Raw genomic sequence first — 14,837 nt, 5'->3', positions numbered from 1 at the left:
AAAACTCAGCTCAAGACGATTGTATAAGACTTTTGCATCCAAAGAAGGGGCTGCGGGGGAGGAGGGGAGCGGAGATAAAGAGCACACCGGCCTGTTAGCTTCCTTGACGGCAGATTAGGAATTTTTACGGCTAATTTTACTGGCTCCTGAATCACTAAAACCAAAGTTTGTGCCCCTGTACAGAGAAATGGCATCAAAGCTGGCTCTAGGTTGACGTCATTAAAGGGGCGGCACCCACAAAGCACTCTTTGTGATCTCTGAGGCAGGCGGTGCCGCAGAGATCAAGTAGTCTTAGTTCCGGGTAGGAAAATGAGCTACGAAAATAACAAATATAACTTATATACCTATATAACTTTATTAAAAAGTTGTTTTGTGTGCCAAAGGTAATATATTATTATATATATGGATATAGTTTTTTCTGAAAGGTTTAATTGCCAGTAATTAAAAGTTGGTTAATCTCTTCCAAAAATTTTACATAGACATACAGTTATATTGTAAAAAAAAAAACAGCATGACAAATCTCTCTAAAAGTTCAAAATTGTCTCAATTCCTTCTCAAACTGTTCTCATTTTAGTTTATTGAGTACTATATTTTGTGCACTATAACGTACACTTTTGATTATTTCTGAATCGGTCAACCCGTCTTTTTTTATCACTTTCTTTTTATTGCTTTTTTAACACATAGTTGAAACATACAAGAGAAATGCAGAAGATATAATAGATAGATAAAGATATAGATATAATAAATATATATACATTTGCAAAACAAAAATAAAAAATACCTTAAATTGCCTTGGTTCTACAGGTTTTTATTACATTATCGGTGTATAGGTTCTTATGACATTGTCTTTGTATAGATAGTCCATTTCACCTATCTTTTTTGACAAAGTTCTTCTTAAGGTTCTTATCAATTTTGAAAGCTTTAAAAAGATTTAGGATATTTTATCCGCGCTTTAAGTATTCAAAATGATTTTACATTTAGTTGAGGTATTTTAAACCGTTAACATTTAGCGACAGTATCTTGATGTATTTCCACAACAATAGGGCACACTTAAAAGTCTTAAATTTTCTACAAATTGTTGTTGTATTGTGTGGATCAATTGGATCAGTTTCCCACAGGGAGCCGCAACACTAGGGGTGTTAGAAAAAATAGTTTTGCTGAAAAATCGCGCTAGTCCATTTGGTGATACTTGTATTGATTCAAAATGCCATCAGGATATTTATTTAATTACTTATTTTAGTTATTTATGAGCGTGATGTTTCCTTTTATCTTTTGTCCATTTTCCACAACCTTGAACAGACTTTTCTGTCTGTCAAACACCAGAGTTATGATGACTGAGATGATAGAAACCAATTCACTTTGATGCAGACTCCTTTTATTTTTTTTCTTTAAGCCTAGTTAACCCAATAAAGTATATTAATTTTATGGATAACTGCTATTTTTTATTAAGAAGCAGCTGTTAGTTTGTTGCGGTTCTGGAATCATAAGCAGTGAGTCCCCGCTTCTCTACCTGTTCACACCTCTGCAGCTCCAAGTTGTTTTCCCCGGAGTGCAACCCTCTTCCAGCGTGTGCTACACAGAAAGCACAACATACGGTCATCATAGCAGACAGTTGACAGGAAAGTAGGGGCGCCCTAATGCAAATTTGATTAATTTTACGCGGAAATGTGTCGTTTTAGTCTAGGAAAAAAAAAAGTTTTTGTGGGGCGTTCATGTGTTCCCTACGGCATCGCCACTGACTTTCTTTTTAGTAAAACTTTCCATCCCATAACAGACTCTGGTCGGCATTCACAGCTGCAGACAGGCTGCTTTCTTCCTCCTCCTTGCACTACCGACGGTGTTAAAGGCACCACGACAATATTAGTTATTTTACAAAAACATAGAGAGCCGTAGCAATATGATGAAAGAGCCCCATGTGGCCCCGGAGCTGCAGGTTGCTGACTCCTGGCCTAATGTGTTGGGTGACTTCGGTAAAGAGGACGTAGGAGAGGACAGCGTGAGAACGGTAAGGAAGGAAATGTGGGTGTGACAGAAGACACACCCCTGAATAGTACAAAAGTGCAGGTATTTGGATTATGCAGAACAACATTGCTTTGGCAACCCTGAAAATGCCACCTGCAAAGAGGCACGCTTATGAAGCACAGTTTAAACTGCAACATGTCTGCTTGCACTGTTGTTCAAGCTTTCGCAAAAGCCAGCATCATTCATGAGGAGCCCTACGGAAACGAGACAGACTCTGACAATAGCGAAAGGGAACCTGGAGTGTTTTAGCCCGGCTGTTCATTTCAGATAAAGAAGATGAGGACTTTGATGGATTTTTGGATGCTGATTGATGAGTGAAAAAATAAATTACAACCAACTCAGTTTTGCTCCCACTTCCTTTTTTAAAACAAACTCTAGCAGACATGTTTTATCAGTATGTCTTAACGTCCCTGCGCCTTAAAACGCGGTGCTCCTCTTGTATGTGTTAAATACATAGAAAGCACCCATAGCTGAAACTGCACCCTATAATCCAGTCTGCCCTATGGTCATGAGAATACAGTAATTCTTTCCTTTACCGTGGATATTGTGATATTTGTAAGCCAATCCAATACAGAACATGAACCATAACTATGTTACAACAGACAAACACTGGAGAGTCTGGCTCCCACAAGTAGGATGTACTTGCCCAACCTTTGAGTCCCTGTTGGTGGAAAAAGGGTAAACTGCCAATTTCTGCTTGGGCCCCTCCCTAGTAAAATCTACACTAAAATCTTCCAACATCTTGCATTTTTTAACAGGGATCACTCCTTAAACTTGTGCTGAGCTAGAAAAAAATATAAAAGCGCAGAACCGCATTTTTCTTATCCCCCTTTTTTCCTCCCCACTCTTTTCTTAAATGAAGAAACATTTATTTGTAAAGAGTTAAATTCACTCATCTCCGTGTCTTCACTCTGAAGCTCTTCTGAACTTTTCCAGCTTCTTCTCAGCACGGTGAGATGTCCCGTCTCCATAGTGATGCTACTTCCAGCCGCCTATCACGCTAGTCTTCGGTCTTGCAGTCACTGTTACTTGGACTCCCAGCCGGTTCTGGTCCTCCATTGCCTCATTAGACCCGTCTCCCAGTGCACTTGCCTCTTTGTGCACAGTGTCTGGGGCCAAATTCTCTTCTTTTTTTTTGCTGCACCGCTTTGACAGAGCTCTATGCCTTACATTTCACAATGATTTAAGTCTCATAATTATTGTCAAAATTGAGTTGTTTGCCGTTTATTTGTATATTCTGTTGCCAGGCTTTACAGATAACCAACTCTTTGACATGGAACTGAACTTTGACGTGGGGTGGCCGTGGCGGCGGGTTTGTGGTGCAGCGCCCTGTACGCTCATTGGATTTGCAGCTCCGTTCCCTCTAGCAGAGGGAACTGTTTGTTAAACTGTTCTCTCACTAAGTCAATGACAGACCCCCCTTCTTTGTCTTCAGGAACATAGTGAATCTTCATATTATTTCCTCTGGAGCAACTTTCCAAATCGACAATTATGTTCCGCATTTTTACCTTTTCTTTCACCACCGTCACAGTGTAAGTATGTATCAGAGGATGTTCGATTGGCCGTTCTGCATGTCAATCAAGTCAGGTATTTCTCGGTGAAGATTTTGATTCACTAACAGATTTTTTAGAAATACATTTTTATTTTTTAGTATATTTATCTTTGCTTGCCTGCAATCTACCCTCCAGTTGATATTGATCGACTGGTGGAAATCGATTACCGTAATGGGCAACCCTGTTGTAGACCTTCATCAATTTGTTTACCCAGATTACCAAACAAAACATCCGAACCAGTGTCTGAAATCTGTCCACAATGGAGTTTGAACTCTGCGCGGAAGCAGACTTGCAACATCACTGAGACTCAATACCTGCTTTACTGAGCTGTAGGATGAACGAGCATTACTAAGAGGAGGACGCACAGTTTTTGCAGTTTGAAGTGGAGAGTTCAAACTTTGCGAAAGCGCAGCAATTCCTCCATTCCCTCTGGTGGGAAAACCCTGGGGGTTAACCATTCTGAGGCTGGGGTAATGAAGGAATGGCATTGTCTCTGGGAGGAGTTACAGGAGATGGGTGTGGATAGGAAGGTGAGGGGGAGGTTGGAGCAGGACAGGGGGTTGGTCTTCGATCTAGATGTGTGATAGTTCCACAATTCCTGTTGGTGTGGAATCATCAGGTCGAAGCAGATCGGTGAGGAGGTCAAAGGGGAGCAGGCGTGAGAGGCCTTCATCTTCCAGTGACTGTAACATGTCACTTCTCAGATGGTCAATCACTGTACGATACAAGTCTATCTCATTGGCTTCATCAATCAAACCTGTGGTGGTGTCGTCATCAACATATTTTGAAGCTGACTTGTGTTCAGTCTTGCAAGCTATTGCTGGATCTTGATAATCAGTGCCCGCCGAGGTGCGTTAGTGACTATTATATTCCTTTCTTTTTTTTTTAAGCTTAATTGTCTTTATAAATGTGCTCCATCATCAGAAAAATGCTAAAAGAACATGTTAAAACAGGATTTTCATTGAGGCGGGTCTTTAAACCTTTTTGATGTTCCACAATTTACAATCAGGACGTATCCTCGAATCAAATGTCTGATTTGGATTGTTGCAAAACGACTTTAATTAGAAGTCATGAAGTGAACATTCATAAAGAACAGCAGGTCCACATTTCATTCAAACTGAGGACATTAAACAACAATTAAACCACAAATGAAGACAAAATGTATTACAGTTTTTCTCCATTGGTTTGGCCCATTTCTTGAAACAGAAATTAAAATCTCAAAACAACATGGACAAACCTCCAAACCACTTGGCAATTGTTCACAACAGAATGGCATTTCTCATTAGTTTCATCAAATTGCAAATGTCTTAGTACATGTCTTGATGTCTAAGTACATCTTTGCAATTGATTAAGTACAGGTAGCCTACATTTAGCACAATTTCCAAATGAATAGATCTTGTTGATCTAAACTGATTGTTGATTCTCAGTCCAGGGCTCCAGACTGCGACCAAATGGTCGCATTTTGCGTTCAAAATTGGAGAGTGTGCGACTGAATTTTACATCCAGTCGCACATGTGCGACCAGTAAATTTGCCTCCCCCACCCTCCGTATTTTTTATACATTAAACATGGAAGGGCGCACACGCACGCAGACAGACACACACACATTCGCGCACATACTCATGAGACTCGAGCACACACTCGCGTTTCATTGAGTGATGCCTGTCTGTGAGGCGGCCACTGTGTGTGAGAAGAATAGGGAAAGTCACTGTAAGTGAGAACAGGAAGTTTTAGTCCTTAACATTCAATTTAGTTTTAATAAGCCTCTCCCCCTCAGTATGATCTGTGTTATTATATATTTTATATTTATTTGAATGTTTTGTTATGTATGTAGCCTTTTTTTTAATCAATTGGTATTTTAAATTATTTTAATTGATCACTGAACTTCAAAAACTCATCAGGACACATGTCCCATAATGCATTGTTTTGTAGTCTGTAGGGCAGACTAAATTTCCAGCTGCGTTCGCTCAGGTTGGGGTCTTGCTCCCACCCCTTTCTTGTGATATTTTTGTTTTGATTGACAGGTGATGTTAGAGCAAAAACAAAAATATACGTCTCACACCAGGTGATCTGTGCAGCGTTGCGTCCATCTGGGTGATCTCAAATTATTGTGCATCTTGGCTGCACCTATTTGGTGTCGCCAACATGAATTTCCATCCCCTAATGTTTACATACATTTAAGTATTGTTTGAAACTGTGAAATGATCGAAAGGTTACTACGGTAATCACTTTGTTACTAAAAACTTTTTTTTATTCTGAATGTATGGTATTTTGTTTACTATTTGTACTGTCATGACAGCAATGCTTTTGTCAGTTTACCTTCTTGTTGCATCTTCAAAAGTGCAGAATAAAATGTGACACTGAATTTGAAACAGTACATTGTAATTTCGGCATCTGTTATTAAAGTATTTATTCGTTATACAGTGGAAATTAGTAGATTTGGTTAGCATGTTGATTTACGGTATGCGCCCCTAAATTTTCTGGTTGTGCCCCTAAAATTTTCAGTTGGGGGCCACAGTGCTCCTAGTGAAAAAAGTTAGTCTGGAGCCCTGCAGTCTAATGGTTGTTCGCTCCAAAATGAGTCGGCATAATTTCATTGTGTAAGTCATCACATGCACAATAGTCTGTTCAATTGTCAAAATTAGTCAAGAACATAATACATGAATATGATATATGAATCCCTTGGAACATTTAATTTTATTTTATTACAGCAATTGACAGTCAGGTGAAACTAGAACTTGACTAACGAAGGAGGATGTCCCAGGCCAGCGAGGGGGCAATATAACTATGTGTGCTGCCATATCTGAGAATGGTTTGGCCACTCACATCCCCAGTCTTGGCCCATACAATGCACAGAAGCTCTTCATCTTCTTGTCCCGCCTTCATTTTGATTTGATCCCTGAAATTGAGAGAGATCTCGTAGGGCCTCACCTACCACTGTATTTTACTTTATTGTATGGAAGCATCAGGCTCAATATCAGAGGTCCCTGCTCCATGCAATGGATGCTGGGTGTGACGATATTACAGGAGATCAGTTTAGGGTGGGGGTCGGCAACCGGCTGCTCAGGAGCTCCATGCGGCTCTTTAGCGCTGCCCTAGTGGGGGCACTAGGTGAAAAGATGGGGGAGAGAAATATATTTTTTGTTTTAATATGGTTTCTGTAGAAGGAAAGACGAGACACAAACATTCTTAACGTTTTCCAATGCTGCAAGAATGTGTAGAATAAATATTGTAACGCCCAGCAGGTACATCACTTGCAGCGGGAAATACGGGAGCCAAGCTGTCAACCAGTGTTAATTTTGACATAAAATTTTAATTTAGTTTTAGTCTTAGTCCTTTGACTATAATTCTTTTTAGTTTTAGTCAAGTTTTAGTTGTCTGATTTGTTCTAATTTTACTTTTATTTTAGTCGACTAAAATAAGACTAAAATTAATAACAGATTTACTAGACAATTTTTTACAATATTTTTAAAGTTTGGTGTAGGAAACAAACTTAACCAAAATATAGAAAACACAAATTCAACTTTATGTCAATACAACGGTGTCTTTATTTCAAATCAAAAGCTTTTATGCAGCAACAAACACTGTCATGGTAATTTAAACAATAACTAGCTGCCAATTCACCATCAATAAAAGAAAAATAAAGTTAGCTCCATGACCTTAAAGCTTACAGCTGAGCTGAGCAATAACTGCAAACATTTTTAATTTAGACTCCAAAGTGCACTGAACGACATTTTCTTCTTGCTACCACAATGCTAGCAATTCAACCACAGGATAGCAACACTTATTTACCTCTATTCATTTTCAAGAAAGCACTTCGTGCTAAAGTGACTTTCGCTCTGTTACGCTTTCCCCTGGTTAGGTCACCTGTGACACTGAAAACTCTCTCTGCAAAAGCTTGCGAAGCCAGCATCGCTAACAGATCTAATGCTAATGGTTTCAAGCTGTGATAAAATGTGTCACATTTCCCAAGCCAAAACTGGATTCCTGAATCACAAGTAATGGGCAGTGAGAGCTCCTCCTTAGACTTGCTTAGTTGCTGCCTGTGCTACATGTGGATAACTTCGGTTTAGACTTAGCACGGCATTTGGACAGAAATTTGAAGACTGGCTTCCTTGAGGAGGAAGATGGTGGTTCAGGGTCAGGCTCTGGTCTATTCAGTTCCTCCACATCATCATCAGGGTGAGTCTCTTGACTCTGAATGCACTGGACCACATACCCCTCTGCCTGCTTAAAAAGTTCCTGAGCACTGTCATCAGCGGCATCAAGGAGAGTATCACAATAGGGTTGAGAAAGAAAGCAGCGGCAACAAGTGGAGAGAACTTTTCATCTGATGAATCCAATACCCAGGCAAAGCGTTGGTTTAAATTTACTTTCATTTTTCGTGCTAGAGTGGCAAAATCCCGATGACTTGTGTTTTCTTCAAAATCGGTAAGGTGGCTATGCAAATCCAAGAGGGCAGGGACGATCAGTGACATAGACATTGTGTCACTCTGAAGAGTCTGTGTGTGTTCGGCAAAAGGCAACAAGAGATCATGCAATGAGCTGAGCTTCTGCCACTCACTAGAAAGTAAGTTGTCCCACCCCATCTCATTTGCTATTTCACAAAGAGGGTCTTTAACTTATAGTAGTCGTGCAATCATGGAATATGTACTTGACCAGCGCGTGGGCCAATCATTCAAAACAATTAGACCAGTGTTTTTCAACCAGTGTGCCGTGGGAGATGGTCAAGTGTGCCGTGGAAAATTGCCCTCATTCACTGATCTAAAAACATTTCCCATCGGGAAATCAGCTCTTTGTTCATTCAAACAGGTCCTGATAAAACACTGAGTAGTTAGGAATATGAAAGATCATAAAATACTTTTTTCTTTGTGTTTATTTGATTCTATTAAAGACATTTTGATAAGAATGATGGTAACGCGATTTAGCTGCAGCTATAACTGTTTTCTGAAAAGTCCCGCAGCTTTTACCGTCTCCACGACTCCACCAATCATTCTTGAAGGCTTAATCACATGTCATCAGTCTGACCAATCAGAAGTGTTTAAAGTATTCACTTCCTTGTTCCAATTTAGCTCATAACTCAGTCAGTTCCGACAAAAACACCAGCTAAAGCTCGTCTTTAGCGGTGTAGCTTTCCACAGAAGCCGGTATCAGACCGTGGAACAAGTGAACAAAACCATGAAGCTCAGAGACGCGAGTCTTTCTGCCGTTTTCTCGCAGTTTTTACACTACATCTCCCATGATGCATTGGCTTAAAGGGACAGCGCCTCAGCGTACAATAAGTCGTCCTTACACGTCTTGAAACCACAACGAACATACAGTTTGTATGTAACTTAAGTTTTATTACATCTTTTAGAAAAAACATCTGCAACTTCCTGCTTTTTCTGCCACAATTATCACAAAAATGCACGTCAGATTGCTGGGGGGGGGGGGGGGGGGGGGGGGGGGCTGTAGATCAAAACAGACTATGACTTTCTGCTTTTTCTTTTTTTTTTGGGATGCTGGTGTGCCGCGGGATTTTTGTCAAGGTTAAAGTGTGCCGTGGCTCAAAAAAGGTTGAAAAACACTGAATTAGACCACACTTATCCAAAATCTTCTGTGTTGCAACAGATGACTTGCGAAAGAGCTTCACAATTAATCGTGCTTTGTCAAGGATTCGCTTCACACTTGACTCTTTGTTTAGCATGTGGACAACAAGCTGCAGCGTGTGAACCACACATGGCATCATTTCCATATCCATCTCCATGTTTTGATAGCTACCAAAAAGAAAGTAAATACATATCAGGTAAATGAGGTAATACATTAACTTACTGTCAAATGAAATTATGAATAAAAGTGACTTACTGATGGTCTTCAGTCTTCTCTGAATCACTTTCACCCCGGGGGGACTCCTCTTGATCCTCAGAGCTAGCCTCTTCTTCTTCTTCTTGAGTAGTGTGTTTAAATGCTGCTACCATATTGCTACCATTGTCTGTTATTACAGTCAGAATTTTGTCATTTGAAATGCCCCATTCCTGCTTGCACTTATCCACGCAGGCCTTAATGGACTGGGCAGTGTGTGGATGGGCATTTTGTTCAAGAGCGAGCAGGATGTGTTCTGGATTGTTTTGATCAACACAAAAAAAGCAACAACTTATGCCAAGGAATGATGCAGATAGTCCCTTTTTTGTCCATAGGTCAATTCCAATTGACACTTTACGAGCACCACACAGTCGTTTCTTAAACTTTGTCATTTCTTCCTCATAATGTTTTTCAATCAGATTGTTTATCTTAGTTTTCTTTGGCACTCTCAGCTTCTTATCAAATACTTCTATCATGAGAATAAAGTCCTCATCTTCTACTGTAGTCAGTGGTAACCCTGACCGTCCAATCCATTTTGCTATAGCCTCCTCTTTTACTTGTTCTCTGGCATTGCTTTTGTACTTTGTAGTACCTAACAGTGCTTCAGCAATGGTTTGATTAGACATTTTTGCCTTTTTTGCGCTTGGTTCATCAGGAGACTTCTGTAGCTGTGACATAAAAAAGGAAAATAAATTTAAATATGTTGATATTATTTATTCATTTTAATCACTTTATTAATTCGTGCAAGCAGTAAATATTAAAGCAATAAACGCAAATAAAAGCATGAAAAAAGTAAATATTTAATAAGTTTGCAGCTAGGTGGATAAAGAAAAAAGATTTTAGAAGGTATTAATTTGTCTAGCAATATTGTAGTATTGTGTCTACCACAATATTGCTAGATTAGTAAGCATAATGATAGGATGTGAACAGTCACGTTTCACATGACTAATCTAGAAATATTTGTGATATTGTCAACAAGTAGAACATTATAAAATATACTAAACATTAGTATTTATCAAATGTATATACCATAGTATTACGTATTAGTATATGGTGCTCTCATCTAACTTGAAGAAGGGGCTATCTTACAGTACTTTTCAGTTCGTAATATTTAATGCTTCATCATCTACACACTGCAGTCTTCCAATTTGGCTTAGCTCAATAAACAAAACATCGTTGTGAATTTACCTTTGAGAAAATGTCCGGGTGGCTCGTCTGTAAATGCCTTTTTAAATTCGTTGTGTTCTTTTCACGAATGATCGCTCCGCGTGCTTAACACTTTTGTTTTTTTTTCTTCGTCGTCAAATGTGGAGTGAGCCCACAAGTCTCCCCTTCTTTTTCTCCAAGCTTTGGACATATTGTCGCTCTTTGAATGCCGTCTTCCCGGGAGCTCGGTCAAATAAGTCAGTCTCTGATTGGTTCTCTTCTCTCATGCAGTTTCGCCTGTTCCGTTTTGCCGATTGGTTCTTTTGTTAATCTCTCCCGTCTGCTGATTGGATTTTTGTCACAGTCTATTTTCGTCTCGTCCTTTATTCGTTGACGATAATGTCAATCAATTTAGTCATAGTTTTATTCTATATCAGTGACTTATTTTCTAGTTTTCGTTTCGTTTTGGTCAGCAAAAGAATATTCGTGACGAAAATATTTAGTCAATGAAATTAACACTGCTGTCAACAGATTGAGCTGTCAATCAACTGGCTGCGCTGGAGAACTGTCCGTGTCCTGTATACCGCACGACTCCGATCAGTCTCAGAGAGGAAGAGGCAGTGAGAGAAGCTGATAGCGCAGTCTCCGTTCCAGCATGAAGCCCTTTTTTTTTTTGAACACACCACATTGAACATTGCACAGGCGTCATCAACTTCTCCCCCTCCCACACTCATGGTGCAACATAAAGAAACAACGTAACATGAAGAATAAACTAAGGTGGAACAACAAAACTGCCATATGAAAAGAAACGTGGGCAAACAGAAACGCTCATGCTGAGCCCTAATTAGATCAGGAGACCACATCCCTCTGCTGCTAACAGACCTAAAATGCACATGACTGCCACTACAATATTAAGATTCAACATTTCTGTCAACGAAGATTTGCGTCATAGTCTGCGACACAAGTTTCTAGCAGCAGGGCTATTTTTTTTTTTTCAACTTTTAGCGGACCGCTAGGCAGGTGGCTGATGTAATGCACGTTTTGGTGGATATGACTGTGAAAAGCCAACTAAACGAGCTGAATGAAAGTCTCCAGGGGCGGGGAAACCACTGCGCCGCAAATGCTTGAAGCTGTTCGAGCGCAAGCTGAGTGTCTTTGCCAGAGATGTACAGCGAAAGAAGAGGATGCTGCTGCGTTTTACCCTTGCACTGACTTGCTTGGCATTTGCACAGAAATCAAACTTAACCGTATTAATTTGGTTTTATATACTTTACCTTTTCAAAAGGCTGCTGTTTTCTTTTTTATAAACGCAGGCTGCGTTTATGTTATTGCATTTAGTTACCAGAGAAGGGGCACGTCACGCACGTTCCATTTTGTTTTTTGTTCGAATCCTCAAAATAAAAATGAAATCAAAAATCGGATTTCTTTATTACATTTCTTTAATTTTATCAAAGCAATGAAACATAATTCATTAATATTGTAATGAAGTTAAACTTCCACTACAGAGCAGTCACGTGACGCGTCGTTCTCCACAGAATGCACTGCAGGGCAAATAAACATTTAATTGTTAATAATGCTCATTATGTATTTGTAACAACTTAGTCATTTTGATAGTAGGCTAATATAGCTAATATAGATACATATTGCATGTGTTGCCTTCATTATAAGGCTAAAATAGGGCTTATAACATTTTGCGGCTCCAGAAATGTTCGTTGTTTGTTTTTTTCGTCCAATTTGGGTCTTTCAACATTTTGGGTTGCCGACCCCTGGTGTAGGGGATGGTTGCGACATGCACGCCGTTTTTTCCCTCGTTGCATCGCAAGGGAGAATCTACGCTGTGATGTGGACGAGAATCTGTGGCCAGACAGACAGCAGCGTGAGGACGATGGCCAGGAGAGGGAGGGTGAGGACAGCGACCAGTGAAGAACTGTTAGATGTGAAAGTCAAGCATTATTTACAGCACTGTAGGCTGCATATCATTTTCATTGTTTTTTATTTGTGTTTAAATTATAAAGTATATTATGCTGTAAACATTTTCTTTTTACTCTGATGTATGAAAGTTACTTTGTGTGTGAATGATAATGGTTACAATTTCCTTGGCAGTATGAATGCAATGTGTGCTGTTACTGTAAACCTAAGAGGCTACTCTTACCCTAAAATCCTTTTTCTTTTTTTCAGTTTTATACAAAATTGTATTCTGTTAGCTATACAAAAACAGTACAGTTACCATTGTCAATAAAGGACTGAGCTAAGACTGAAAGGTGGACATGAGGGATATTTCAATAGTCCTCTGCTATAGTGACCAAACATCTAATCATTCTGACTTGCAGTGCTTACACAATGCCAAAGGGACAAAGTATTTTGGAGGCACTGGCTGTTTAAACGAGAAGGAAATTTAGTTTTGACACATGAGTGAATTGTTTTGGGAGAGATATGAGCTTTTGCAGGTGAACCACGGTGTTGTGCTGAACCATCCACATTATTTTGGCAAAAGCACAAAGAGTGTTGAGAACGTTCGGTCTGATCAAGAAATGAGCCAAAGCAATTGAGAAAGATATTTGTTATTTTGGTGGCACTGACTCTTTACGTGGGAAAGGAATTTAGTTTTGAAGCATGAATAAACAGTTTAGGAGATATATTAGATTTTGCAGGTGAGCTGGTGAGGTGAGGTGTTGTGCTAAACTGTAAGACTGATTTGCCAAATGATCTTAGAGCTTTGAGAATGTAATTTCTGTTTCAAGAAATGAGCCAAACCAATGGAGAAAAACTGTAATAAAATGGATTTTACATTTTGAGCAGTGGCCAGTGTAACAAAATGGTATATTGTTTGTTTAAGTTCATGGACCTGCCACTAGAGGGCAATGATAGTTTGTCTATTTATGTGGAAGTTCTCGAGGTGAGACCGGTGAATAAGAGAGACAGGCCGACGGTGTTAATAAATGCTGTCCCAGTTGGGATATTGCAACGAAGCTGGACTGTTTTTTGTGTGTGGAAACACTCACTTTAACATCCAGAACATTATTTGCAGTTCCAAACTTCCGGACCCGGAAGTCTCACTGCAGACAGGCGGACGGGGTTTATGCTGAATATACAGTAAAAACAAAACAGCATTTTATGATATAAGAAGACTTTTTTGAATACAATAAAAGTTTTCAAACATTTTCTGATTCTACCGTAGAAAGGATTTCTGGAATTTATCAAAAAGATTATCAGTGACTATTACATTTCAAAGTTTGTAGAGACTCTCTGGATGACACACGTCGGCTGTAGCCTTCCCTGAAGTTCTGGGCACTCTAAACACTTGCACTCTTCACCTGGCAGTTGCTTCCACAACAATAATCCCGTGGACGAGCCCCCAATTGTAACAGGTGTCAGCTGGGCAGGGGCATGTGGCACACAGCTACGGTGTTTGTGTTGCCAAAGGCAGTACAGCTATGGCTATGGACAAATCCAAAACACGTCTGATCAGGTTAACAACGGATCACTCACTGAAAACAATTTTTCAATGAGCAATATTCCATAAACGAATAAGTAAACACAATAAAACTAATTCATGTTTGACAATGGTCATGAAATGTAATACATAATATGTTCAAATATGATGAACAAATAAACCCAAATTCACAATAAATAAAATAATTAGACTCATAAGGGGCAGGACTATAACTACGTTAATACATTTAGTTATCCATGAATAAATCTCAACTAATAAAGATTAGCTCCAAGTACAATAGGTGCTTATGTCAAAACACTTGAGCAAGTATCACACGAGCCTGATTGTAAAAGTAAAACATGTCCATCAGAAGAGGCACTCAGTTGAAATCTGTGTTCATTTGCTGGGCAGGACAAGTTGAAAAAAGGAAAAATAAAAAGCACAGGTGTTGTCTCCAGAGACAGGAAATAACACACACTTTTTGAATTACCGTAACACTTTGATTACGCAGTAAATGTAATTCCAACAGATTTTGTCGCGGAATCAACTGAGTTATGTTGATTAAATATTGTAAAATCTTGCTTATCAGCACAAGGGTTCTTTTCACCACTTCAGAATCCACTGGTATTACATTATTTGCATTTGAAGAGGTGTGTTACCTTTCAGCCTCAGGCTTCAGACTGTAGTTGGAAACTGCTGTTGTTTCTGGTCTGGTCCCAGTCGGGACGTATATGGTAACTGAACAAGACGGGATACCGTTACACTTGAACAGGGCTAGTAGCTGTTTCTTTCCGTCCCGAACACAATTGTCTATACAGCCCAAACGTATGTGATTTCTGTCTC

The 14,837-nt window shown here is 39.5% G+C and overlaps 1 protein-coding gene across 1 annotated transcript in view; it reads left to right on the top strand.

The window, feature by feature from the left end:
- The window catches only part of LOC105357365 (cyclin-Y-like), a 69,806-nt gene that overhangs the window by 35,643 nt on the left and 19,326 nt on the right, over positions 1-14,837 (top strand). The window lies entirely within an intron of this gene.

This window comes from Oryzias latipes, chromosome 17, assembly GCF_002234675.1.
Source record: "Oryzias latipes chromosome 17, ASM223467v1".
NCBI lineage: Eukaryota > Metazoa > Chordata > Actinopteri > Beloniformes > Adrianichthyidae > Oryzias > Oryzias latipes.
The sequence above is the reverse complement of the archived record's forward strand: the minus strand, read 5'-3'. Positions and strand labels throughout refer to the sequence as shown.